The sequence below is a fragment of the Sus scrofa genome, chromosome 1 (assembly GCF_000003025.6).
Source record: "Sus scrofa isolate TJ Tabasco breed Duroc chromosome 1, Sscrofa11.1, whole genome shotgun sequence".
NCBI classification, from domain to species: Eukaryota; Metazoa; Chordata; class Mammalia; order Artiodactyla; family Suidae; genus Sus; species Sus scrofa.
In genome coordinates, this window is record NC_010443.5 from 90,118,016 (window position 1) to 90,144,454 (window position 26,439).

Consider the following 26,439-nt stretch of genomic DNA (forward strand, 5'->3'; position numbering starts at 1 on the left):
GCCACTTTTCACACCTCTGCATGGGAAGGCCTACAAGCCATATTCCAAAACTGTTAGCCCATAACACAAGAGCAGTAAACAAATAGCTACTGAATAAAGCTCAAGCCTTGACCCTGCTGGTGGGAAAAGGAGAGCCTCCTTTTCCAGGTCACATACTCCTCCTGACCTGAACATGGCAGACTGTCCCCAGACTGTCCCCAGACACTCAGCACAGCTTCACGGCAGGAGGCTGCCTGGCAGGGCCAGGTGCCCAGTGGGTGCTGCCCTGCTGCAGACAGGCCAAGGTGGGCCTGGACCTTGAGAGCCTGCCAGCGTGCCTCATGGGGAGCATCCAGGGACAAGGGCTGACCCAGCCTCCCAGGCCAGGGGCCCAGCAGCACCTCCTTCTGCTCAGACCCCTGACCCAGAGCTGACCCACAAGCATCCTTCCATATCTGCTCCCAGCCATACAGGAATTTTCTCAGTCCAATAACTAGGCAGCCTCTCGCCCGGCCACAGGCACCCCAGCAACCACAATTATCAAGTCCTGGGGGATCATATTTATTTACTGGGGAGAGTACTGGTCTCTCAGGACATAACTAAGGACTGCCAAAACAGCACCTCCTTTACAATGTACAAAGGATAACATAACATCAAAGCACAATCCTGCACACTGTACAGCAAGATAATCCCCCAAGGCTTTAAGCACCACCTCACAATAGTCAGGAAAGGGGAGATGTTAAAAGCTAAGGGGAGTCAGAGTTCCCGTCATGGCACAGCAGAAACGAATCCAACTAGTATCCATAGGGATGTGGGTTCGATCCCTGGCCTCACTCAGTGGGGTAAGGATCCCAGCATTGTCATGAGCTGTGGTGTAGGTCACAGACGCAGCTTGGATATGCTGTTACTGTGGCTGCAGTGTAGGCTGGCAGCTAGAGCCCTGATTCAAACCCTAGCCTGGGAACTTCTATATGCCTCAGGACTGGCCCTAAAAAGAAAAAAAAGAAAAAAAGAGAGAAACACACCATGAAATTCTAATTATTACTTAATAGCCATTGTTTTAAAGGTAGAAACTAAAAACACCCATGCTGCTTCAGTGTATTTCAATATTTAAAGATCTCCACAGGAGTTCCCATCAGGGAGCAGTGGAAACAAATCCAACTAGGAACCATGAGGTTGCAGGTTCCATCCCTGGCCTCACTCAGAGGGTTAAGGATCGGGCATTGCTGCCATGAGCTGTGGTATAGGCCCGCAGCTGTAGCTCCAATAAGACCCCTAGCCTGGGAATCTCCATATACTGCGGGTGCAGCCCTAAAAAGACAAAAGACAAAAATTAAATTAAATTAAATTAAAAAGATCTCCACAGATACATAAGACACTAAATTACATTCTTTAAGAGTGACAAAAAAAAAAAAAGATCCAATAGACTATAAAAGGATATCAGCAATTTGGTGGTAGAAAGTCACGTAAAAATATAAACAGAATATGTCAAAAATAAAGGTAGGGAGTTCCCGTCGTGGCGCAGTGGTTAACGAATCCGACTAGGAACCATGAGGTTGCGGGTTCGGTCCCTGCCCTTGCTCAGTGGGTTAACGATCCGGCGTTGCCATGAGCTGTGGTGGAGGTTGCAGACGCGGCTCGGATCCCGCGTTGCTGTGGCTCTGGCGTAGGCTAGTGGCTACAGCTCCGATTCGACCCCTAGCCTGGGAACCTCCATATGCCGCGGGAGCGGCCCAAAGAAATAGCAAAAAGACAAAAAGAAAAATAAATAAATAAAGGTAAGTTTTTCAAACTACTGGATTACAGGAGTGAAATCTAAAAATTCTTCAAATTGGTACAGGGATATAATTATTATAAATTCATTATTCCTAATTAATGCAAAAATATCAAACTATCATGCTGGTAAATAATATTCTTAGAAAAATACAGAATTCACAACCATTTTGCTATATAAAAATTTAAAAACAAAAATGTGTATTACATGTGATATACAACACCTCAATGAGAACGTATTTGCTTTGGCCATAAATGGACATTCATCTACTTAAGTTAGCAAAGTGGTATCTAAGGGTCATTACTTTTCTTCATATGACAGCAATAGAGAACCCAGGAATCAGAAATTCTAGGTATAGGAATGAAATTTCCCAATCGCCTTACAGAAATAAAAATGCATTTGATTTTTAAAGCCTTCCCAAAAAGGGGTGGGAGGGGTTATTTTAATTTCAATTTCGGAAGGAATATACAAGCAAACACACACACATAAAATATACTAAAATATCATCCACCAAAATGCCAACAACAGTGATTATCTCTACGTAGCAGAAAGACCAAAGATTCTTATTCACTTCATTTTGGTTATGTGGCTGCTGCACAATGAACCAATGATATGTTAATTTTGTAGGGGGAAGGGAGCTTGAAGGAGGATTGATCGGTCCACAAAGGTATTCTACAGCCATCCTAATGTTTTATCACCACCCTACACTACACGTTCTCACCTCTTTCCCCACCACATCCTCTCATAGCATCCACAGAACTTGTCCATTCAAGGGTAGCCAGGTGATAAACAGCTGTTTAATATGTGTCTGCCACTGGAACACAAGATTAATGATGATAAGATCATGTCTCTGTAATCAGAAATGAATCTCTAGAACTTGGCATAGCACCTCTACACAGGAGGCAGACAAGTAACTTCAAATGAACAAACTGATCCAAATCCCTCAGAATGCAACTAAAGTTCAAGCTTTCCTCTGCTTCCACTAAAAAATGATGACTGATAAGTGATCACTGTCCCCTGTATTTGAAAACATGTCTGAATCACCTCATTAGTCTTCTTTTTTCAATTTAATCAATTCCAGTTCCCTAAAATTTTCTCCAAATATGTGGCTTATTCTGAATCTAGTTTCTCCACAATGGTTCAGCTGTGAACTTTAGGACTAAGTCATTAAGACATTTCAATTCTTACTAGTCATCAAAATTAGAGGAATAGGCATGATTTTATATAAAATTTGAGCAAATTCAATCAAATGTTTACAGTACCTTCCATATATAAACATCCTGCCCACCAAGAATATGAAATTTCAAGCTACTAAGACTTTCTTTCATTCTCCCCCTTCACCACCATCACTAGCATAATATCTGCACCAACGGTATTACTGCACTTTTTACAGACAGATTCTATGTCATAATTATGACAATTATCTTAAGAGACTATCAAAAATACAGATAAATGTATAGTTACTTTCTAACCTCACAGAATCAATTTAAATGTTTTCTGAAAAGCCAAGTAAATATAATTAAAATCCAAATCTTTGAACAGGGTCATTGAACAATTTGCTTTAATTCTCCATATATTTACTAGAATGACAAGATTACCAACACAGTTCATATACCACCTCTAAACCTGAGCATTTTGATAAGGCCTCACTATTACCTCTGCCCTCTAAAAACACGTGATGACCTAAGGTCTTCCTGACTACAGGAAAAAAAAACAATGCAATAAGGTATATAATCCCTCAGTTCTCTGACTCTCCAACCAAAAACACACCTGTAACTTCATCAGACTTGAACACGCCCCCACTTCTCAGAGCTGCTTTCTCTGCATGTGCTCCAGCCCCTCCAGAATCTGGGTGCTCCACGTGGACTCTGAAATGGTTTAGTCATTTCCTCACCACCACCGACTCCTTATCAGCAAGATTCAGAAACAATGATTTCTCACAGAAAATGCTTCCTTTCAATTAAACCCTAAACAAATAGTCAAAATGGAGAATTGTCTCATTGATCTATGAAGAGACTTTACATAATTTAGGCTAATTGGACTAAAAAAAGAGAAGTTTCAGCCTTCAAGTACGTGAATAAGGATGAAAAATGTGTTTATGTAGGTTTATGTGTCTGCATACACACACCAATGATCAAATGGCATATGTCTCTAGAAGGTAAGATATAAAGACAGAGTGATTTAGGTAAGACAAGAAGAATCTTCATGAAGAATAGGAGACAAAAAGAGGTTACAGAAACTTCATCTCAGGAGGCCTTTGAGATAAAGATAAAACTGTGGACCACCTGCTTTGAGTAGTTTAAATATGATCTGCCCAGTAGGAGGGGGGCAGGGAGGGGGACTAGATTCAGAATTAACTTCTACTTCCAAGTTTTGTAATGACTAACAAGTAACCCATTTTAATCATTTTCAGTAATTCTTCAGTCTCCAGTACAGAATATGCTCTATTTTTTAACTCCTCCAAGAGACACTGAATACTCTAATAACTAGTGCACAAAAACTGAATTTTAACTGGTCATCAAGGGTTTTCTCAGTTTTTGACAGGAAATTTTACTTATACAGATTTAACACAGAAAAAGAGAAACAACTGAACTGCCCAGTGGAATCACCTGGAGACCCTTGGAAAAATACTGACACCTAATTCTCACCCTCCAAGATCTAGGGTTTAATAGGGGCTGGGCTGTGGCCCAGGAATCAGGATTCTGAGAACGACCATAAGAATAAATGGAATAAATTTATTTTAGGAATAAATAGGCCATATTTATTCTTTCACTTGTAACAGTAACAAACTGAAATCACTCTGGTAATTATTAGGAAAGTCACCCCCAGTCTCATTTATATTGCAGAGAGAAATAAGGGCAAATTTTTGTATTGTCTTATACAATTTGGGGGAATTTTTTTTTTTTTTTTTTTTTTTTTTTTGCTTTTTACGGCCACGCCCACAGCATATGGAAGTTTCCAGGCTAGGGGTCGAATCGGAGCTACAGCTGCTGGCCTATACCACAGCCACAGTAATGCCAGATCCTAACCGCTTCTTCGACCTACACCACAGCTCACGGCAACGCTGGATCCTTGTCCCACTGAGCAAGGTGAGGGATCGAACCTGCAACCTCACGGCTCCTAGTTGGATTTGTTTCCACTTCGCCACGACAGGAACTCCAATTTGGGGGAGTTTTTAACGTTCAGGTTGTAACTTGGCCCGATTTTTATCGCCTTAAATGTTATTCACAGAGAAAACATTTAGCATCTGGTGTCCAAATATAAATACTGCAGCTTCAACAAGGAACAATTACAGATACATGGATTTTTGAGTTAAAACATACATTTCTGGAGTTCCTGTTTAGCATAGCAGAAATGAATACAACTAGTAACCATGAGGATGTGGGTTCCATCCCTGGCCTCACTCAGTGAGTCAGGGATCCGGCGTTGCCATGAGCTGTGGTGTAGGTTGCATACATGGCTCGGATCCCATGTGGTCAGCAGATGCAGCTCTGATTCGACCCCTAGCCAGGGAACTTCCAGATGCCAGGGGTGAAGCTCTAAAAAGCAAAAACAAACAAACAAACAAACAAAAAAACATTTCTTTCCCTTTTCTTCATTAATCAATTTCTTAGAACTATATACACACCTTAGCAGAGGCTAGTAAGAGGGCACTTTGCAGAAGCCTTTTTCAAAGAAACTTTTGTAAGGAAAAGCACTGCTAACTTACTATGCATCTTATAAGTCTATGTTGCTCTATATCTCTTAGGAAACGCCATCTACACTACCCTTGTTTACAACATTAAGATTCTTGACATTGTTATCCATCAAGGTTCAACTAAACTGCCAATCTGTCATCAAAAAAAATTAATCAGGAAAGATAAATCAATTAAAAGACATCTAGCTTTCAATTACACAGTCATTGGAAAATGTCTATAAAACTAAAAGCATATAAAAAACAGCAGGTTAGAAGCAGCAGGTTAAGGATCTGGCACTGTCACTGCAGTGGCTCAAGTAAGTGGATTCGATCTCTGGCCCAGAAACTTCTGCATACCAGAGGTGTGGCCAAAAAACAAGGTAGTTTGCAAGTTCAAATACTAAATAGAGCACAACAGATACTTAATTCTATAATCGTAAACGGCATGATAAAATTATTTCTAGACATGTTTTCAAATAGTTATCTCTTTGTGTATCTTTAAAACAATCTCTCTCTAGCATCTCTTTATGGCAAAATAATTAACATATTTTATAGCAATAATTTATTTCTAACCTTTGTTCATTCTCAGACTCACAATCCCTTTGATGGTAAAAAAAAAAAAAAAAAAAAAAAATTGGTTATTTACATCTGAGGACAAATCTCATAAAACAAAGAAAAATTCTTGTATTTTTTTAAGTTGATTTATACTGTTGTGTTTATTTCTGCCTTACAACAAAGTGACTCAATTGTACACAGAGATATATTCTTTTTCATATTCTTTTCCATTATGGTTTATCATGAAAAATTCTTGTATTTAAAATTCAGGTCTAGGAGTTCCCACTGTGGCACAGTGGGTTATGGGTCTGACTGAAGGGGCTCAGGTGGCTGCAGAGTGGGAGTTGATCCCTAGCCCCACACAGTGGGTTAAGGATCTGGTGTTGCTGCAGGTGTGGTGAAGGTCGGTCACAACTAACATGTGGATTCAATGTCTAGAGCAGGAACTTCCATATGCTGCAGGTGAGGCTATAAAAAGCAAAATTCAGATCTAAAATAGAGATTTTTGGTAACTCAATATTCTAAAACTATAGATTAAAAGTTACTTATGCATTCTGGAACAGATATGGCCTTTAAAAAGCTGATAATAAAATATTTAGGGAGTCAAAATATGATTTCTGTAGTACATTCATTGAAAAGTACTATGAATTGCTATTAAATTGTTTGAGTGGAATCTGTAACTCGTGCTATTTTTTAAAACAACCACATATATACTATTTACAGCTATGTTTCCTAATTTACATCAAAATAAATGTTTACATTATTTCACTAATTATTCATATCTTTTACTCAATTTAAATGTCTGAGTCTTACTTGAAGACAGCTCTACATCATTCAAGAATGAACTAAAGATGGTGACCCAATAAAATTACAGCAGCCAAAACAAGTGTCCAAAAGGACAGTTCAAGCTGAGATGGCTCCTGTGGGAAGGGATGAGAAGAGCTTTTTGTTTTTTTATCTCAAATTATTCTGATGACACTAATGATATATAGAAGGGAAAATAAATAACAAACTTAGTGAAGACAGTAGAGCCCAGAATCATATCTAAAATATTTCTGCACTGTTTTAATACATACTGAGTTTTCCAGAAATAAAATGCCATCGCTTCTCGGCCTTTTGGCTAAGATCAAGTGCAGAAATAAAATGCCACATAAATTGAGAGAAAACTTTTATTTATATCCTTACCAAAAGATGTTTATCATTTTTGAGAAAATCATGTTACAGAGCAATGTTGATCACAGCATTTGAGTCATCAATATAACACCTATATGTTAGTGCAATTTGCAGCAGCTGTATTCATGACTACTCTACATATGGATATTACAACTGATTACTCTGTTCTGTTTTATAGTATATAGGAGCCTCCACGTATTGAAATATGTATATTAATTTGTAATTAATATTATAACTTTAAATTGAATTTATATTTATAATATATTATCAATTATTTATGGATATAAACATTAGTATATTTAATGCTGATAAAATATATAAATTAATGACTACTTTCTTTTGTTAGGTGACTATAGTAATTTTTAATTAAATATGTATAGACACATGTACATATATACCCACGACTATGTGCAGTTTAATTTCAGTGTTATAAATAGGGTATTACAAAACTGTTGCTTTGAAAAAGGGGGCCTCAAATCTGACAGAAGAGAGAGTCACCAGTATAAGCAAAAGAGAATGGGACTGAGGCCAGAAACCTGACATTTTAAAGGAAGGATGAGAAAAAAGGAGGAAAAGTAGACAGAAAGGTAGCAAGTACCTTGGGAGAGAGTACTTTACCAAAGGAGAAAGAAGTCTGAACAAGAAGACGATGTCAACAATCACAGAGTGGTTCAGAAGAGGCTGACTGCTGAAAACAAGCTAAGGGATCTGAAAACAGACAGGCACTGACAATCTTGGAGCCAATATTTAATAATGGTGAAGGTCATAACACAGCCAAATTAGTGGCAGGACTGAAAAGGTGCAGGCAATGAAAACCAAATAGGAAAAAGCTGGAGACCTGGGAAAGTGTGTGGCCACAGAAGAAGAGTTCAAGATAGGTTAACTGGTCCATGGCTGAAGAGGTTGGAAAGAATCACGATCTAAATGAGGCCACTGGCTCTATTAATTAGGAGGTGACAGAGTAGTCTCTGTTGAGTATTTAAGGGCAGAACACAGATTACAATAAAACTGAGTTCATGGCCTCATTAGCAAGGTATTGGGTACAGGAAATAAAGATTTTACACAGGGCTAGATGAAAGTATGTTTTCCAAACAATAGTTTGTCTGCTTTTCAACGATAACAATTTTTTAATAAAACTCTAAATTTGCTATTTCAGGAGAATATATTTCAGAGCCACATAAAACACTGATTTTAACATTCAAACAGAACGTTAACATTTACCTAATAAATTTGTGACAAAAAGAATTTATTGTTGTGCTATATATTGAACCTCAACCTACTGCTTAACAGAACATTATTCTTAGTTTTATATAAGCCGACTAAAGTACATTTTAGTACAAATCCAGTAAATAACATTTACTAAGAAAAAGAAACCTGTTATCCAATCCCTTTTTATTAACAGTATCAAGCACAATAAGAGAGCAGACTCGATTTAGGCACATTTACATCAAATGTGTATTTAGCCAGACCTATGTTTCTGCAAAGGTAATATGTAAAAGATCCACACTTATTAGTATAATCTAGAAAACAGTTATCTGTTTTACGAAAAGATACTTCTCTTTACAAAAGCAGTCACTATCAGGATCCTTTAAACAAGAAGATTTCCAAGGATAAAAAAATTTTTATTTAGTTATCTAATTTACACAAAATTTGACAGCAATACATTTGTTTAAAGCAAATTCATGAAGTATGGAAGCAAGAGGGGAAATTATTCAAGGGGTTGAAAGGCATCCAGGATGGTTTAGACTCTACATGTCCATGTCTGTAAGGCACCCCTCCCCCCCAATCAGCCTCAGGAGAGCCTGGAGCATGTGAAGAACAGGAATCTGATGATGAGGACAAGATGGGGCGTCACAGAGGACCTATCTGCCTTGGACTTTAAATCAAGCAACCGCTGCATGAATGTCAGGATGTTACTGTCCCTTGTTCATATAAAGAAAGAACAGATAAATCCTGAAGAGCCTTTTAAAGCTTCGAGTCATTAAAAAGAACACATAGAAAAAGGTAACCCATAATTCTAAGTGGGGCAAAGGCCCCCCAAAGACATCTCTCAGCCCTGCCCCTCACTACTGGTGTCATCCTAGCAGCTACTCAGACCTCAGTGGTCTCAGCTGCAAAAGGGGAGAGGGTCAGCGTTAAATAGGAAAATGACTGTAAAATACCTAGTAGGGGCATATCATTGGCCCTCAAGAATCATTAGAAGTGGGAGTTCCCATTGTGGCTCAGCAGGTGAAGAACCCAACACAGTCTTCATGAGGATGCAGATTTGACCCCTGGCCTTGCTCAGTGGGTTAAGGATCTGGCATTGTTCTGGCTATGGTGTAGGCTGGCAGCTACAGCTCCAATTCAACCCCTAGCCTGGGAACTTCCATATGCTGCAGGTGTGGCCACAAAAATTAAAATAAAAAAAATTAAATTAAATTTTTAAAAAGAATCATTAGAATTGTGCTGTCCTGGGGTCGTTTTGGATCACTCATTCAGTTATTCAGTCCATCATCATAATATACTGCCACCTCTCACAGTTCAATCACGCTGATGAACTCAGATGGCTGCCCATCCTGAAAATAATCTGTGTCAACACTGACGCCAAACAGTAGGATGGTAGAAAATAGGACCAAAGTGCGTGAGATTCTGGACCAGTTCCAGAAGCTTTTAATAAATAATAGACTACTTCAGGACACACTAACATGCTTTCATGTTCAGGCTATCTCCATTTTTGCTAATAACTCATTAAAATCACCAAATTAAACAATGGCTTTATATATTCCTAATTTATGTTGCATGCCCTCTCCTTCCAAAAAAAAAAGCCAAGCATATCAGCAGAATCTCTATAAAATACAAAATTCTGACCAAAATATTTTTTTTCTGGCTTCTAAAACATCTCAGATGGATTTGGTCATATGTTCAAACTCATTCACTTCTCTTCCTCCTCTCTTCTTCCCACCACATCTAATAGAAAATCTTTCTCAAACTCATACAAAGCTCCTTATTAGCCAGTGAATACATGGTGACTACTTTCACACTTCACAGTCTCCCGTTTTCTCCATCTTTTCAGTGGCCACAAACAAGCCACACAGTTCTGTCAGAAGCCTGGAGCACAGCAGACAAGGAAGCCATCTTGCTCTTCTCATCTCCAACTCAACAATGATAGACCAGAAAAGCAGAGAAACTAACTCCCACCTTCAAGACACATACACATGCATACTTTGTTCTTCTCCAAGTACGAGAAGAATGACAGACAGCAAGTCATGCCCACAAACCAAAACACAGCTGTTTCAGCTAATTTTAGAAAAAAAATAACAAGGAACCAGAGAAAAGTTCATTCTGGAATAACTCAATCTTCAAATCAAGGAAATTCAAAGAGCATAACAAGGAAAAACCAACAGCCTCAATTCTTTCCTGCGGGATACTAATTCTATCAGCGTCAAAACAAACTAAACAGTATGTTTTTAGAAGATTCCATACAAGTTTGAGATCTCCCCGTTTTTAAAAAAAAAAAAAAAAAAAAAGGCCCACATACAGGAAAAAAATATAAATGCATGATTTCCAAGCTCAAGTGCTAATCTGTTGACTCCAAACCTGCTTCTTTTTTCCACCGTACTCTTTCAAAGACAAGCTGACAAACTTATTTGTTCAAAAAAAAAAATGAATTATAACATTTATACAGAAGCATCCTTTATTTGCATGTTAAAGTCTCACAGCTAGGTGTTGGTTAATTTTCGCTCCATTTCTAGAAGCTGTGAACAATACTCCATCTAGCTGCTGCTTATCTAAAACCTTGAACTCTTCCCTGGAACCCTCCAGAGAAGAAATAAAAGCTATTCTAATTGTTTGCGGGGCGAGTGATGCTCTTACACTAGGGACCTCATACCATTTCTTTAAGGAGAGAAACTTTTTTCTTTAATAATCCTAAGGAATCTAAAATAAAGAGCATGGATTTAGACTTCTATCCAGAATTCAAATTAATTAGGTAAAATTGTCATTAGCAGAAGACAACTGAATAACAGCAAACTGCACCCTTTCTTTCTCTCTTGCCACACCCACAGCATATGGAAGTTCCCAGGCTAGAGACAGATTCTGAGCCATTCTGTGGCAACACCAAATTCTTAACCCACTGCACCACAGTGGCAACTCCCAAACGGTGACACATTTATACAGAAATTTAATATGTCTGTAGAAAGACTTGGGGAGGGAGTTCCCGTCATGGCTCAGGAGTCACTAACCCGACTAGGATCTACAAGGGGCAGGTTCGATCCCTGGGCTTGCTCAGTGGATTAAGGATCAGGCATTGCCATGAGCTGTGGTGTAGGTCGGAGACGAAGCTCTGATCTGGCATTGCTGTGGCTGTGGTATAGGCCAGCAGCTGTAGCTCCTATTTGACCCCTAGCCTGGGAACTTCCATACACTGCAGATGTAGCCCTAAAAAGACAAAAAAAGAAAAAGACAGACTTGAGGAGGAAGGACAATTATTTCATAATAGTCTTACTTTTATGAACAGTCACTACATCAAGCCTGCATTCAGGTGTTTCTGCTATCCAAAAGCCCAGTTGAATAGGAAGTATCAATTACCCAAGGCAAAGAACTTCTCTTGCCAAAATATTTTAAACTTAATCACTAAAAGATTTTTGAATTAAAAACATTTATTCTATCAAACCAAAATTACACAATGAAGAAAATTTCAAAACACCTCATTAAGGCATAACAACATATGAATAAAAGTGCTTTATGTTAACTGGACTAGTTTATGTTTCTTGTTGGGTTATGCAGATCATCAAAAGTTCCTAAAATAATTGTTGGGTGAAATGAGAAAGGGAATCAACTTTTCTAAAAGCATGTATAAGAAAGGCAGTCTCAAGCCCTTCGCAGGTATATCTCAATGCCACAGGTTATTCAAAATGTACTGAGGAAATGCTACAAACTCCTAAAGTCTCCAATCAATGTCCAGTTATTCTCTGCTTGCCCCACTGCACCCCAAACCCCTGCTCTGCCCCACCCTTGCTCTGGGAGGACAAGCCTGCACAGAGCTATGCTCCAGGCCTGGGGTCTTGCAATGTAGGTCACTGGCCAACACCCAAAGAAAGACGGACTTGCCCCCAACCCACCTTCTGCTGCTAAGCCTTGGTGCCCACAGACCTCCCCAAGGCCAGCTCCACTCTGGGGATCTCTGGAGCATCAAGGGCTCCTCATGTTGCAAATTCCTGGGTGATTCACCACCGCTTGTTTGTTTCCTCTTCGTGTGCTCCATCCAGGCTGAAACCTCCATCCCATTAAGCACTGTGCTGGCCATACCTAACAAGACCAAGTCTGGTTGTTCAAAAACAGGACCTTACCTAAAGAAATCCAATTCCAAAAGTTTAAAAAGATCTTAAGAGCTATATGAGCATTATTTATGTATTACTATATTTGCATAGTTGTTTAAAAATTAAACGGAGTTCCCATAATGGCGAGGTGGTTAATGAATCCAACTTGGAACCATGAAGTTTCGGGTTCGATCCTGGCCTTGCTCAGTGGATTAAAGATCCAACATTGCTGTGAGCTGTGGTGCAGGTCGAAGACAAGGCTCGGATCCCGCGTTGCTGTGGCTCTTGCGTAGGCCGGTGGCTACAGCTCCGATTCAACCCCTAGCCTGGGAACCTCCATATGCCATGAAAGCAGCCCAAGAAAATGGCAAAAAGACAAAAATAAAAATAAAAAAATTAAAATTAAACGTAATAAGCTTACTTCCAAATGAAGGTGCTTAATAAGCTGAAATACTACAATTAAAGTTAGGTGTGAAATTCAACACTGCATTGTGCTCTCAGGATAAATGCTATAAGCTCCAAACAAGCTTAAAAGAAAAAAAAAATCAACGAAAAGATTCTGGTAACTGGTATTTCACTTCCTCCTACAATATGCTGCCTGGTTAATCCAAGCAATGATTTTGTTGTAATTAACAACACCCTCCCAAAGCATAGGGTGAAGAAGAGGTTTAAACCAGTGGTTCTCAAATTTTGGTGCACAAATAAATCAACTGAGAAGCTTGTTAAAATGCTACTGCCAAGGAGTTCCCATTGTGGCTCAATGGTAACAAACCCGACTAGATATCCATGGGGACGAAGGTTCAATCCCTGGCCTTGCCCAGTAGTTTAAGGATCATCCAGTGTTGCCATGAGCTGTGGCATATGTCTCAAACGCGGCTCAGATCCCTTGTTGCTGTGGCTGTGGCTCTGATTGGACACCTAGCCCGAAAACCTCCATATGCTGCAGGTGCAGCCCTAGAAAAAAAAAAATGCCACTGCCCAGGTCCCACCCACACCTCTCTGACGTGTCTTTACTAGTTCCCCAGATAATTACTGTGCACACCTAAATTTCAGAACTACTTAAAACTGGTTAACTTAAGATTTCACCCTAATCTCCAATACACAGCATTCTTCCTTTCCCAATGAACATTCCACATTTAGACACGGGGCGGGGGGGTGAATCCCAACATAGTAACAATAATAATGCACACTTGGTACAACACTGAAAATCAACTATAGGATTTCCCGTCGTGGCGCAGTGGTTAACGAATGCGACTAGGAACCATGAGGTTTCAGGTTCGATCCCTGCCCTTGCTCAGTGGGTTAACGATCTGGCATTGCCATGAGCTGTGGTGGAGGTTGCAGACGCGGCTCGGATGCTACGTTGCTGTGGCTCTGGCGTAGGCCGGCGGATACAGCTCCGATTGGACCCCTAGCCTGGGAACCTCCATATGCCTCGGGAGTGGCCCAAGAAATGGCAAAAAGACAAAAAAAAAAAAAAATCAACTATACTTTAATTAAAAGGTAAATTAATAATAATAATAACATACCCTAACTATGTGCCCATGTGGTAAGTGCTTTACACATACTACCTAATTCAGTCCTCACAAGACCCACACTGCACAGGTGATGTTGCTGCCTCCATTTTACAAATGAGAAAACTGAAGCCCAGAGAAACCAAGGAAATCTGACCCAGGTAATAAGCAGCCAAACCAAGATCCCCTCATCTCGGCCTGTCCTCTTACTCTGCAGCTGGACATGCAAGCACTGTACACAAATGTGACTCCGGAACCTGGGGGCTATAATAAAGATGGGCTGGCAGTTAGGCAGACAACACCTCCTGGCCACCCCAACTCCTACCGCTCACCCAACAAGCCTTCCTGACCCATCATCACTCACTCCAGGACCTTCCACCTGCAAAGTGTGTCACAGGTGTATCAGCACCCTTTCCACATGAGTATCTACTGCTACGTGCTACAGGCTTCAAGAGATCCTGGTTCTGGCTCCACAAGCACCGGGTGGGAGCTAGAGCAAGAGCTCTGTGCCTCTGTGCCTCTGTTTCCTATTCTGTAATGTGAGAGTCTCAAAGCCAAGGGCACTGAAGTGATATGGTAATTAAGTGACCTAATGTACATAAAGCACTTGCTTGACACGCACGAGCTCAATAAACAACAGCTGCTATTAAAATCATACTTTGCCAACCTCTTCTCTTACGAAAGCCCACATATCAGTTCTAGGTCTCACTCATTTTTCTCTGTCTTGTTTCCTGAAACTGTGATTTAAAAAAAAAAAAAAAATGGAATGTATTCTCTTTCCTGGGAGTGGACTGGTTACAGTGTCATAACAGTGGACTAGAGGCCATGAGTAGATATTTTAAAGCAAATGAGGCTTTTAGGAGCCCTCAAATTACACCACTTTGACAACTATTTCTCAACTTTAGGGTCAGCCCTGTTAATCACATGCTAGAATGACAAGTCTATAATTAACTTAATTCAAAACAACAATAAAATGTCACTCAGTACAGGGACCTGGTCTTAATTTATCACTTACTGTTAGTACTTAGAACAGTGCCTGGCCCATGACAGACACTCAAAGATTTGTGAAATGAACTAAAGGCATAAAGGTACCAATGCAGACACATCTTAGCTCATTACAAAAACAAGCATAATCATCAGATCAATACCAATGTGCGAAGTAATAAAACTTATTTTCAAAATTTCCCCAGAATATTTTTCTCCTTTCAAAAATTAATTGCCGGCTTTAAAAACTCTACAACTAGCAGAGTTAATTACCAACCTCAGCCCCATTCATCTACTAAAAATGTCAGTGGTTCCATAACAATGCATCATGCTCATCTTCTACTTTACATTTTAAAAAAAGAACATCTTCAAAATTTAAATGGATGTTCCTATTGATTTTTTTTTTCACATCTGCGCCGCTCTTCCTATTTCCTAGATCCAAAGATCTGCTTGAACAGTGAAGAACCAGTTCCCATTAACAGTCGTATTTCAAACACAATGAACCCTTAGTAAGTATCTGTTAAAAAGGATGTTTGTCCACATCAAATAGAATTTTTTTAATTCTGCTATATGGGACACTGTACCTTGCAAAGGTTAAGCACCAGGTTACTGTCAAATGAAATAACAAGTGAGGTCACCTACAGAAAAGATGCCTGTGGTTTTGCCAGGAACCCCGCCTGTTTTGTGCACATTATTCAGCAGGTATGTGAATAGCACCCAAGGAATGTGCTTCAGACTCTGGGTTTCACTGGAGACACGTTTCTGAATAGGAAAGGACTTCCTCTCTCTTCAACACTGGCAAGATTTCTAAAGATGTCAGATCCGGTTTTACTTCCCATGCTTCAGCACTCATGGGGGGGGGGATCTTTGAGGGGAGTTGTGGTCATTTCTCAAACCACTATGTCATTCTTACACCACTCAATAAGAAAAAAAGCTTATTTTTGAAAATCATAGATAGGAAGATATTCTAATACTTATATTTCAAGATTATTAACAGCCCACTATATTTGTCAAATAAAAACATAACAATTTTAAATGCAGAACATGCTGGTTCCTCTGAACATTATATATAAAGCCTTGAAAATGGAATTAAGCTCATTTAATTTAGTAGTTCTTGATTATCGACACAGACACATAAGCAGATGTGCTACAGATCATTCATTAATAATTCACATTGCCCTTGGATGGTTTTATATTCACAATTGAATGAGTATCCTTCAGCTGCAAAGTTCCTTAATAGTTCAAAGCAAATAATGAAACACCTCTAAAAGGAGTCACCAAACTCAGCCTTCCTACCATTTTTCTGCACATTTACCCAACCACATTCAAATGCTGAAATGACTTCTAGTTTGTTACAAAAGATGGACATTGTGTGCTCATTTTTGTTCTTTATGTTTATTACAGCTCAGGGGACATTCCTGAAATAAACACAGACCAAAAAAAAAAAAAAACAAACTGTCCTGAAAGTACAGATCACAATTTAATCTTAACCTCAAAATCATTTCCCCCTTAATCTTACAGAGTTAATTGTGTAATATTGAAAAGACAGCAACTGCACTGATGGACAATAAGCTATCTCTTTTTTTGGCCATGCTCAGGGCATGCAGAAGTTTTCAGGCCAGAGATGGAACCCACAGTGACAATACCAGATCCTTAACTAGCTGAGCCTCCAGGGAACTCCAAATCTATCTCATTTTTAAATTCTAGCTTAACTAGAAATACAATACTATTCACTTTAGCTACAATGAAAGCCAGTGTTACATTACAGCCTAATTCTAGTTCCTGTAACCCATCCAAATAAAAGGTGCACAGTATGTGTAGGGGGCTGGAATTTACCCCAGAAATAATAAAGCAACATCCTATCACTGTTCAGGGCTGTCCACTTATGAATGAAGAAACAGATGCAGAATTCAAAATCAGTTCCAGGAGTTCCCATCATGGCGCAGAGGAGACGAATCCAACCAGGAACCATGAGGTTGAGGGTTCAATTCCTGACCTTGCTCAGTGGGTTAAGGATTCGGCATTACCATGAACTGTGGTGTAGGTCCCAGACGCGGCTCAGATCAGGTATTGCTGTGGCTGTGGCTCCGATTCAGCCCCTAGCCTTGGAACCTCCATATGCCCGGTGTGACCCTTAAAAAAAAAAAAAAAATCAGTTCCAGAGTCCCACTCTTGGCCTTCCTCAACCTCGGGCCTATGAACCTTCAACCCTCCAAGTTTCTTTAACACAACACCAGTTCTGCAGGTTTACCTGATCAGTCCATCAAATGAGCTGAGATCAAGGCAACCCACTCCACTGAAAAGGACTGGGGTTTCATGGTCAGAAGACTTGGGTATGACCCCAGGCACCTGTCTAAAGCTACATGACTTTCAGCAAATATTTAATTCTCAGAGCCTAAATTTCCTCTTGTGTGAAAAGGACAAGACCACCAACCTTGAAACTTATTTTGCAGAGCAAGTTCCTCAGTGCTCTGATCATGGCAGATGCCTGACAAATGGGTGACAAGCTCATCCTCCTAAAGGGCCAGTTACAAATTATTACCAAGTATCTCATCATAGGAATCACAAACTGTATGAGATTTATTACAGTTGTCATGCTTTTTTTCAATCATTTATTTAAAATGTCTTAATATATAAAAATAAAAATTCAGAGGTTAAACACCTTTATAAAACTGACATTTTACATATCAGAGATGGGGCTTTAATAATCAACAGACAGTGAAAATTAGTTAATTTTTTTTAAATGTCTGGGGTGCTTATATTTATCCAAATTTCACAGTCTTTTTTTTTTTTTTTTTTTTTGTATTTTCTTGAGAAAGCTGTATTTTAGAACCCAGAGACAGACCAGTTATCTAAACAATGGGCTACAAAATACACCACAGTCTCCGGGCAAAGTCACAACAGGATGAGAAAAGAGCCTTCGGCTTCTCTCAGATTTCCTGACCACTGTTATTTTAAAACTTGATCACACAAACATAAACAGAGGAAAAAAATCCATTTCAGATGAGCCCCGTGGGTTACAATTTATGATGTTTTTAAGACCTTATATTAATTTACATTAAATATTGCAATGGCTTCTTAAAGGTTTTGTCCATGTTTCCAGGCACCAATGAAGAATATACATATATGATATATAGTTTTATATATTATATATATATTTAGCTTTAAGTATAATCTTATCTTAAAGTCATCACTTCCATCATTCCCTTTTAAAACTAGTTTTTGAAAATTAAAATTTAACTTTAAAAGCCTAAAATAAATAGCATGTCACAGAGAACATACAAATGCACCGAGGAAATCTGCATAGGAATAAAATGACTTTTGTTACCACTAGGCAAGTAATTCTGCACAATTGAAAATACTCAAAATGAGCTGGATATTTAAAAAGTCAATGAGTTATTTTACAAGGTTGCTTTATTTCAAGCTCTGGCTATAGACCAATTTGTGGTGCTTCTAAAGTTAATAATAAAAGACACAAAGATAATTTTTTCACTAAACAATTTCCAATGGAAAACCACAATCCAGGACAACTAGGAAGTTTAGTTAATTTGTACAGAAATGTCGTTTTGCTGCCAACCTTTGTACCATGACCACTGCCAGCTCAAGTTCAAGATTCACATTTTATGGTGTGAAGTGCGTTCAGCTAAATCTTAAGAATAGTAATTATTAAATCTCTCAAACCCTGACGATATTTAGCTATAAAATTGCATTTATACCACCAGAACACAAGAGAAACTTTTATTTACCATGTACTGCAGCCAATTAAATTGGGGCAGTGTTCCTAGCTCCTTACACCCGCGGATAATTTAAGCATTCCTCCACCACAAATTTTATGCCAGATACAATGTAACATGTTTTCTGCAACTGTATGGAAATGTTTCTGACATGGATGTTCTAGTCATAACCTATCAAATTATCTATTTGCACTCCCAGCGTTTAAGCATTTTAACCGTTTTTTTAAAGAGTCTTGGAAATTTTAAAGAGTTTTGGAAAAACAAATATAAAAAGCTCCTGTTCGGTAGCAGATACATAAATGAACATAGCTCAAGTACTGGACCAACTAAAGACTAAAACTACAGCTTTAGATAGTCCCATCCTGGGCTCCTATGAGCTTAGGCTGTTAGTGATAGCAGCTGATCCTCACATCCCAAAACAAACAGCACTATTCTGGCAACAAATATTAAGCTGATTTAGAAAAGAGAAAACCATCACGGAATGTCCAGGTGAGCGCTGGACACCTGAGTGCTCTGCTTCTATCTGGGAGCCAGAGAAGATACACAAAGGTATCTTGGTGATGACAAACCCATGAAAGGCGACTCTTATTGTCCTGTGGAAATGAAAACCAGTCCTGCGCCACCGTGATCCGCCGCCGCCCGGGCCCACTCATCACCTGCTTCACCCACCCGGGGCCTCAGGAGCTGAGACGAGCCGTCGGCTCCTGGCAGACCCGAGAGGGACCCAAAACAAGGCCGGGTTCCGAGTAGAGAGGTTCGGGGAAGCGAGGCTCGGCGCCGACGCCCCGCCTTGGGCGCCCAGGGACACTCACCTGTGCGGACAGGGCAGGTGCGCGGCGGCTGGGCGACCTGTCGCCGGCGCAGCTGGGAGCGGGTGAGTGCGACGAGGGCGAGGGGAGCGCGCGGCGACGCGGACCCGCACAGCGACGAGACGGCGGCGACAGCGCCCGGTCTCCGGCTAGCTTCCTGCTCTGACCGATCCCGGGTCCGTCTCCGCCCGCCGGCCGGCGCCCAGCCAAGTCCCCGGCCCCGCCGCGCGCACGTCACGGCTACGGAGCGCCCAAGGGGGCGGGGGCGCGGGCGGGACGGGAGCGGCGCAGGCGCGGGTCATGGGCGCTCCGGGAGGGGGCGCTCGGCCCCGGGGCCGCGCGGCCTGCGCTCGCGGGCGCGCCACGGCGCGGAGGCCCGGGGCCGGGTGGGCGCGCGGCGGCGTGCGGAGGGGCCTCCCGGGGTATGGCGAACGTTCCTCTCTCCCGCCGCCGAGGACCTTCTGCTTCGCGGCGCTTATTGTTTCCACCGCCTGCGGAGCACCTCTCAGGACTGGGTGGGGGGACCGCGCCGTCCGGCCACAGCGGAATCAGTTCAGGGAGAGGGAAAGTTGCTCCGAGAGGGGGACCCCGATTGACGACTGGGGCTGGCGGGAGCCAGGCAGCGCTGTTCCCACCGGAGGGAGCGCGGCGGACTCAGCTCCACCCCGGGTCGGCTGGTGCTGGGCTGCCCTAGGTCAGTAGTGACCTTCCTGTGCCACAGACTTGCCCTTCTGCTTTGGGGAGCAGGGGGTCTGCGATGGAAATTTCTCATTTCTTTGGCCCCCACGCCGCCACCGTATTTACTTAGTAGAACCCACATCTTTTCTGCCCTTTAAGATTTACTACTTTTATAAGTGACATACCTGTGAGTCATATTGGAAAGTTAAAGATGAAAACATATATTTCCTTGACAACAAAAGTAGCTTCATTTAAAAAAATGAAATGGTAGTGGACTGCAATCATGAAGGTCTCTGCTGAAAAAAGCTACTCGTCCTACACGGGAGAATTGCCCTTTTTTTATTTTATTTTATTTTTTCTTATTTTTTTTTTAAGCCCTACCATTCTGGCTCCTCCCCAGCAACATTCTAAACAGCAACGAGAAAACTTAACAAAATCTCCAAGATCTGATAAGGTACAAGTTTCAGTTGTTCAGATGTTGCACGGTTCTCTTGGAGGAAAAGCCAAGTTATGTTGTGGTATTTTAACATGCAATTTATTTGAAAACAAAATAAAATAGGGAAGTAAGAAAGAGGAAGAGAAACCAAGAAAGGAAATAATTGACAGCAATCTCAGAAATTTAATTTCCAGATTGCCAGGAGGTAAATCTTAAGTATATGAAAGTAGATTTCAAAACAAATTGGAAAAAAAGAACCATAAGAACAGGGAGAACATGATTTCAGTTCACTGCTTTGACTTCATTTTGGACTTTTAAAATTAAAAGACTTTGGCAGACCAATAGAAGTCCATACAGCTTATTGTGAGTAATGACGTAATTTTTTCCTCTCTCTCTCCTTCCTCCTCACTCTTCCAATTTCTTACCAATTCTCTTTGCTTCTAGCTCCGCCTCTCTCTGATATATCCAGTTCCTCTTCAAAGCAACTACCATTATCTGGTTTCAGGCCACCATCATTTCACTTGCATACTGCTTCACCAGTTTCCCAGGCTGCAATCTTGTCCCCTTTTAATCCAGGCTCTACAGTACTACTAGGTTTATACTGTAAGATCTGAATGTGCACCCCTCTATTTAAACTCCTGTAGTGGTACTCTGCTAGCCTTAGTATAAACTCCAAACTCCTTAGGATGTTTTATATCTGACTTTTTTTTTTGCTTTTTAGGGCCACATCCACGGCATATGGAAGTTCCCAGGCTAGGGGTCGAGTCGGAGCTATAGTCGCAGGCCTACACCACAGCAACAGCAACGCAGGATCTGAGCCGCTTCTGCAACCTACACCACAGCTCACCGCAACGCCAGATCCTTAACCCACTGAGTAGGGCCAGGGATCGAACCTGCATCCTCATGGATCCTAGTCTGGTTCATTAACCACTGAGCCACGAAGGGATTCCCTATCCAACTATTTTTGATTGGCTAGTACAGTGGGGCTCTCCTTTTTTGTTGCTGTTGTTGTTGAATTTAATTTGAATGCATTTTTGTTTCTCAGTTCATCCCCATCCTAAACTCCATAAAGCTGTCCTAAACCAGGCTTCCTCTTACCCACTGTTACCTCTCTTTGGCATCACTTGCATTTTGGACTACTGTCTTGGCCCTGCCTAGTCTTACCTGCCTAGTCTCATGTCCACCCGCTGCCTTTTTCTATTTCTTAGAGTTTACATTCAGGTCATTCTGAGGTGCCTGCTGTCCAGAATAGATAGCTGTGCTATTTATCATATAGGAGTGTGGCCATGCTAAATCCAATTAATCCCTCAGGAGTTCCTGTTGTGGCTCAGTGGGTTAAGAACCCAATGTTGTCTCTGTGAGGATGAGGGTTCGATCCTTGGCCTTGCTCCATGGGTTAAGGATCTGGCTTTGCTGCAAGCTGCGGTGTAGGACATGGATGCAGCTCAGATCCTGCTTTGCTATATATAGCTGTGGTGTTAGGCTCGCAGCTACAGTTCCAATTCAACCCCTAGCCTGGGAATTTCCATATGCCACAGGTGCCTAAAAAGAAAAGACATAACTAAATAAACAATTTTTTTAAAAAAATCCTTCAGAACCAAGCCTATTTGTCCCCTCTAAGGAGTTTTCCTTAACCCCCTTATTCCAAAACTTAGGTCCAATTTGGTGCTCTTTTCCATCTCTTTCTTAGCACTCATTTCACAGAACTCTACCAACACTTACTTCACTACTGTTACTTTAGTACACTTTTAAGTATCTTCCACCTAGACTGAACTTGTTTGTCTTTGGGTCCCTAGCGCCATGCCTGGTGGCTTTTGTATCCCATTAGACAATGCCTGTCATTATTGTTTTTATGGAAAATGGGACAGATGGATGAACAAACAGCAAGAGAATAAACAGTTCTAGGAAACAGTTCTTGTTCTATGTAGATGTCATTAAGCCCGGTGGATGTAACTGTGTCATATTTGCTGCCAAAATTCGCCATTTTTTTTTTAAACTACACGAAATATTTCCCTTTTTTTCCTTTGTTTTAAATCCTGGTGTCTTTTTGAAATTTTGTTTTATTGGAATATAGTTGATTTATAATGCCGTATTAGTTTCAAGAGTTCCTGTTGTGGAGCAGCGGAAACGAATCTTGACTTGTATCCATTAGGACGCAGTTTTGATCCCTGGCCTCGCTCAGTGGGTTAAGGATATGGTGCTGCTGTGAGCTATGGTGTTGGTCGCAGTCTCAGTTCAGATCCCACCACTGCTGTGGCTGACCTCTAGCCTGGGAACTTCTATAAAGGCAAAAAAAAAAAAAGTACAATGTTGTATTAGCTTCAGGTGTACAGCAAAGTGAATCAATCATATATATAAAGATATCCATTCTTTTTTCCTATATAGGTTATTGCAAACTATTGAGTTTATTTTCCTGTGCTATACAGTAGTTTCTTGTTAACCATCTGTTGTATACAGGAGTATAAAATCCTCCCCATTCTTCCTTCCCCACAACAGTTTCACCAATAGTAACTGAAAGATTGGTTGTGAAATCTGTGTTTGTTTCTGTTTTTTTTTTAATAAGTTATTTTGTGTCATTCTTTATTAGATTCCACATATTAGCGATCTCATATGCTATTTGTCTTTCTCTTACTTCACTTAGTATGATCATCTCTAGCTGCATCCATGTTGCTGGAAATGGCATTTTTCATTCTTTTTTTATGGCTGAGTAGTATTCCATTATATATAGGTACCACACCTTTATCCATGGCAAAACTCACTGAACAGTTTATTCCATGTTTATATTTGAGAGCTTTTCAACTGTGCTCTCACCCACTAAATATTTGTATGTCTCTCCCCCGAGTTTCCCTGTGCTATCCCAGCAATTCTGTGGATCTCCTATCAGAGCTGAGGGCTCCAAGAATCCCTCTGAAGCCATGTGCATAATTTTGTGTTTTGTTCCTTCATTTTTCTAGGAGTCAATATCATAGGTATTTAAAGAGTCTCTCTCTATGCTTTCCCTGGCTGATACCCACTTTAACAGCTTTAGTTGCATCTTTTCTGCCAACTGCTGATACAAGGCAGGCTAAAAATCACACAAAAAGTCATTCTCCTTCCTCTCGCAAATGCTTCAAATAATTCTCTTGCCAACTGAGACTGTTATAATTATGGTGTTACCATCTACTTGTCTCCAAAAGTTGTAGTTTTGAAGCCACCCAAGACTCCTTGCCTTCCTCACCCCTCGTGTTGAGGTCAGTGAATGCGGTTCACGCTCTATCATAAAATATTTCTCAGCTGTTGCGTTATTCTCCATCTTCCCTTAGAACAAGTCATCTTCTCTTATCTGAACCCCTGACATTGCCTCTGCTTTCTCCTGTCCATCTCTCACCCCACACCCTTTACCCAATCCTGGCAACTTTCAGATCAATTAATACTCATTTAAGAGTTCCTTCTGTAGTGCAGTGGGTTAAGGATCCATTGCTGAGTTGTGGCATAGGTCGCAGCTGTGGTTCAGATTCAATCCCTGGCCAGGGAATCTCCATGTGCTCAGGGTGTGGCAAAAAAAAAAAAAAAACAAAACAAAACTCATTTAGATGGAATACAGGCTTCTTCACAATCCTGAACCTGTCCTAGTCATAGTCATAGGAATTCAAAAATGCCAAGCCCTTTCGTGATGCTCCTCTTATTCAAAACACAGTCTTTTTTCTCTGTCCTGGCAGAATTTGTTTTTCTTTTCTCTATTTTCCAGAGCACCCATTTCATACCTTTATTGTAGCACATATTAAATGGTGTTATAGTTATGTTTTTATATTTGCTCCCCTCCAAAACAACTCTCCAAAATACTGAACTTTTAATTTAGAGAATCTGCCCTATTACTTTTTTGTCTCTAGAGATTAATAGTAATAACAATGATGGAGTTTCTATTGTGGCTCTGAGGTTAACAACCCACCATAGTGTCTGTGAGGATGCAGTCTGGTTCCTGACCTCACTCAGTGGATGAAGGATCCAGCATTGCCACAAGTTGCGAGTGTAGGCTGGCAGCTGCAGCTCTGATTCAATCCCTGACCTGGGAACTTCCATATGTTGCAGGTGTGGCTGTTGGGAGTTGTGGCTCAGCGGAAACAATCCCTACTAATATCCATGAGGATGGGGGTTCAATCCCTGGCCCAACTCACTGGATTAAGGATCCAGTGTTGCCATGAGCTGTGGTATAGTTCGCAGATGCAGCTTGGATCTGGCGCTGCTGTGGCTGTGGCATAGGCCAGCAGCTGTAGCTGGAATTCGACCCCTTGCCTGGGAAATTCCATGTGCTGCTCATGGATATGGCCCTAAAAAAACAAAAACAAAAAACAAAAGATTTGATCATTGCTTCAGTTATTGGCAAGTTTTCACTAGTGGTAATCATCTGGCATTTATAAAAAATTAAAATAAAATACAGACAATAAGCAGGCCCCTAGCAAGACAGTCTTAAGATTTTTTTTCCTTAGGATATATATTGTTTTGTTTTGTTTTTTGTTTTTCTTTTTTACCATTTCTTGGGCGACTCCCATGGCATGTGGAGGTTCCCAGGCTAGGGGTTGAATCAGAGCTGTAGCTTGCCAGAGGCCAGCTGCGGCAGCCAGGGAGCATGCGCTTCCCCATCAGAGAGGGATGCAGCGTTGGCGAATGTACAATACAGAGACAGCCTCTTTGTCCCTTCTTTCAGGGCACAGACTGCTCAAACTTTATTGGCAACAGTGGTTGATTATATAGACAGTTTTTCACTACAGATTACATTACAGTGTTAAAAGTACATTGGTTAACTATTACATGGTATAGCAGCTATGCATCCTGTTTTAAGATCTCTAGCTTAACTAAATTTAGTGAATACTTTGAAGAGGCCATAGGCACAAGAATTTGGCATTTACAAACTTTGTAGGCTGGTGCTTATCTTCAAAGCGTTATGGCAGGGAGACAGTGTAAGTAAATATAAACCAACTTAATTAAACTAGCTATCACTAAAAAGCTTTTAAAATCAAAGACAAAACTCACAGCTAGGTTTTTTGGATAAAATATGGCTAACTTCTATGGACCTCATTAAAATCCTAACTCTAAAATTTACTATATAACTAGTTAATAGATAAACACTATGTTTTAACTAAGTTGGATTAAAATAGGGGAAAGTCCTTCAGGATGAAATTCTTATTATATTATTGTTGCAACTTTGTTAAATCACAAATCACCACAGGAAAATAAGAATGGAAAATAAGAATAATAAATAAATAATCAGGAAAGACTGAGGAAAACTGAATAACAAATAAAAAAACAGGAAAGACTAGGTCACCCGAGAAACAATCCATGTTCTCCAGCACAAACATGGAAATTGTTTTCCCAGGAAAGCCCCAATTCCTCCCCATCAGCATCGAAGTGAGAGTTGTGTAACCTGAGGCCTGCCCTCAGCTTGTACCATACAGGCAGGCTTTTTATCTTGACCAGAAGCCCACCTTCAGCTTGTACTGTTCAGGTGAGCTCCCTTTCTTGGTTAAGAACCTGCCTTCAGGTTTTTCTGCTATCAGGCAAGGTCCTTTTTTTTGAGTCCCTGCATTTTCTCGGTTCCCCACAGTAGCTGCCAGCCTACACCACAGCCACAGCAATGCGAAATCCGAGCCACATCTGCAACCTACACCACAGCTCCCAGCAATGCCGGATCCTTAACCCACTGAGCAAGGCCAGGGATCGAACCCACAACTTCATGGTTCCTAGTCGGATTCCTTAACCACTGAGCCACGATGGGACCTCCTCCTCAGGGTATATTTTAGCCCATTCTCACACACCATCAACACCTACATCTCCCCTAATTTATCATGAA

The 26,439-nt window shown here is 40.7% G+C and overlaps 1 protein-coding gene across 12 annotated transcripts in view; it reads right to left on the reverse strand.

Moving 5' to 3' along the window:
- Nucleotides 1–19,752, reverse strand: part of MYO6 (myosin VI) — a 144,908-nt gene extending 125,156 nt beyond the window's left edge. For 4 of the 12 annotated variants that reach the window (XM_013992812.2, XM_013992811.2, XM_013992810.2 and 1 more), the window contains exon 1: nucleotides 19,502–19,709. The gene's annotated coding sequence lies outside the window, so the exon portion shown is untranslated. Of the gene's footprint in view, nucleotides 1–19,501 lie in introns of all 12 variants that reach the window. The other 8 variants (XM_005659428.3, XM_005659426.3, XM_005659429.3 and 5 more) reach the window with 7 other exon arrangements.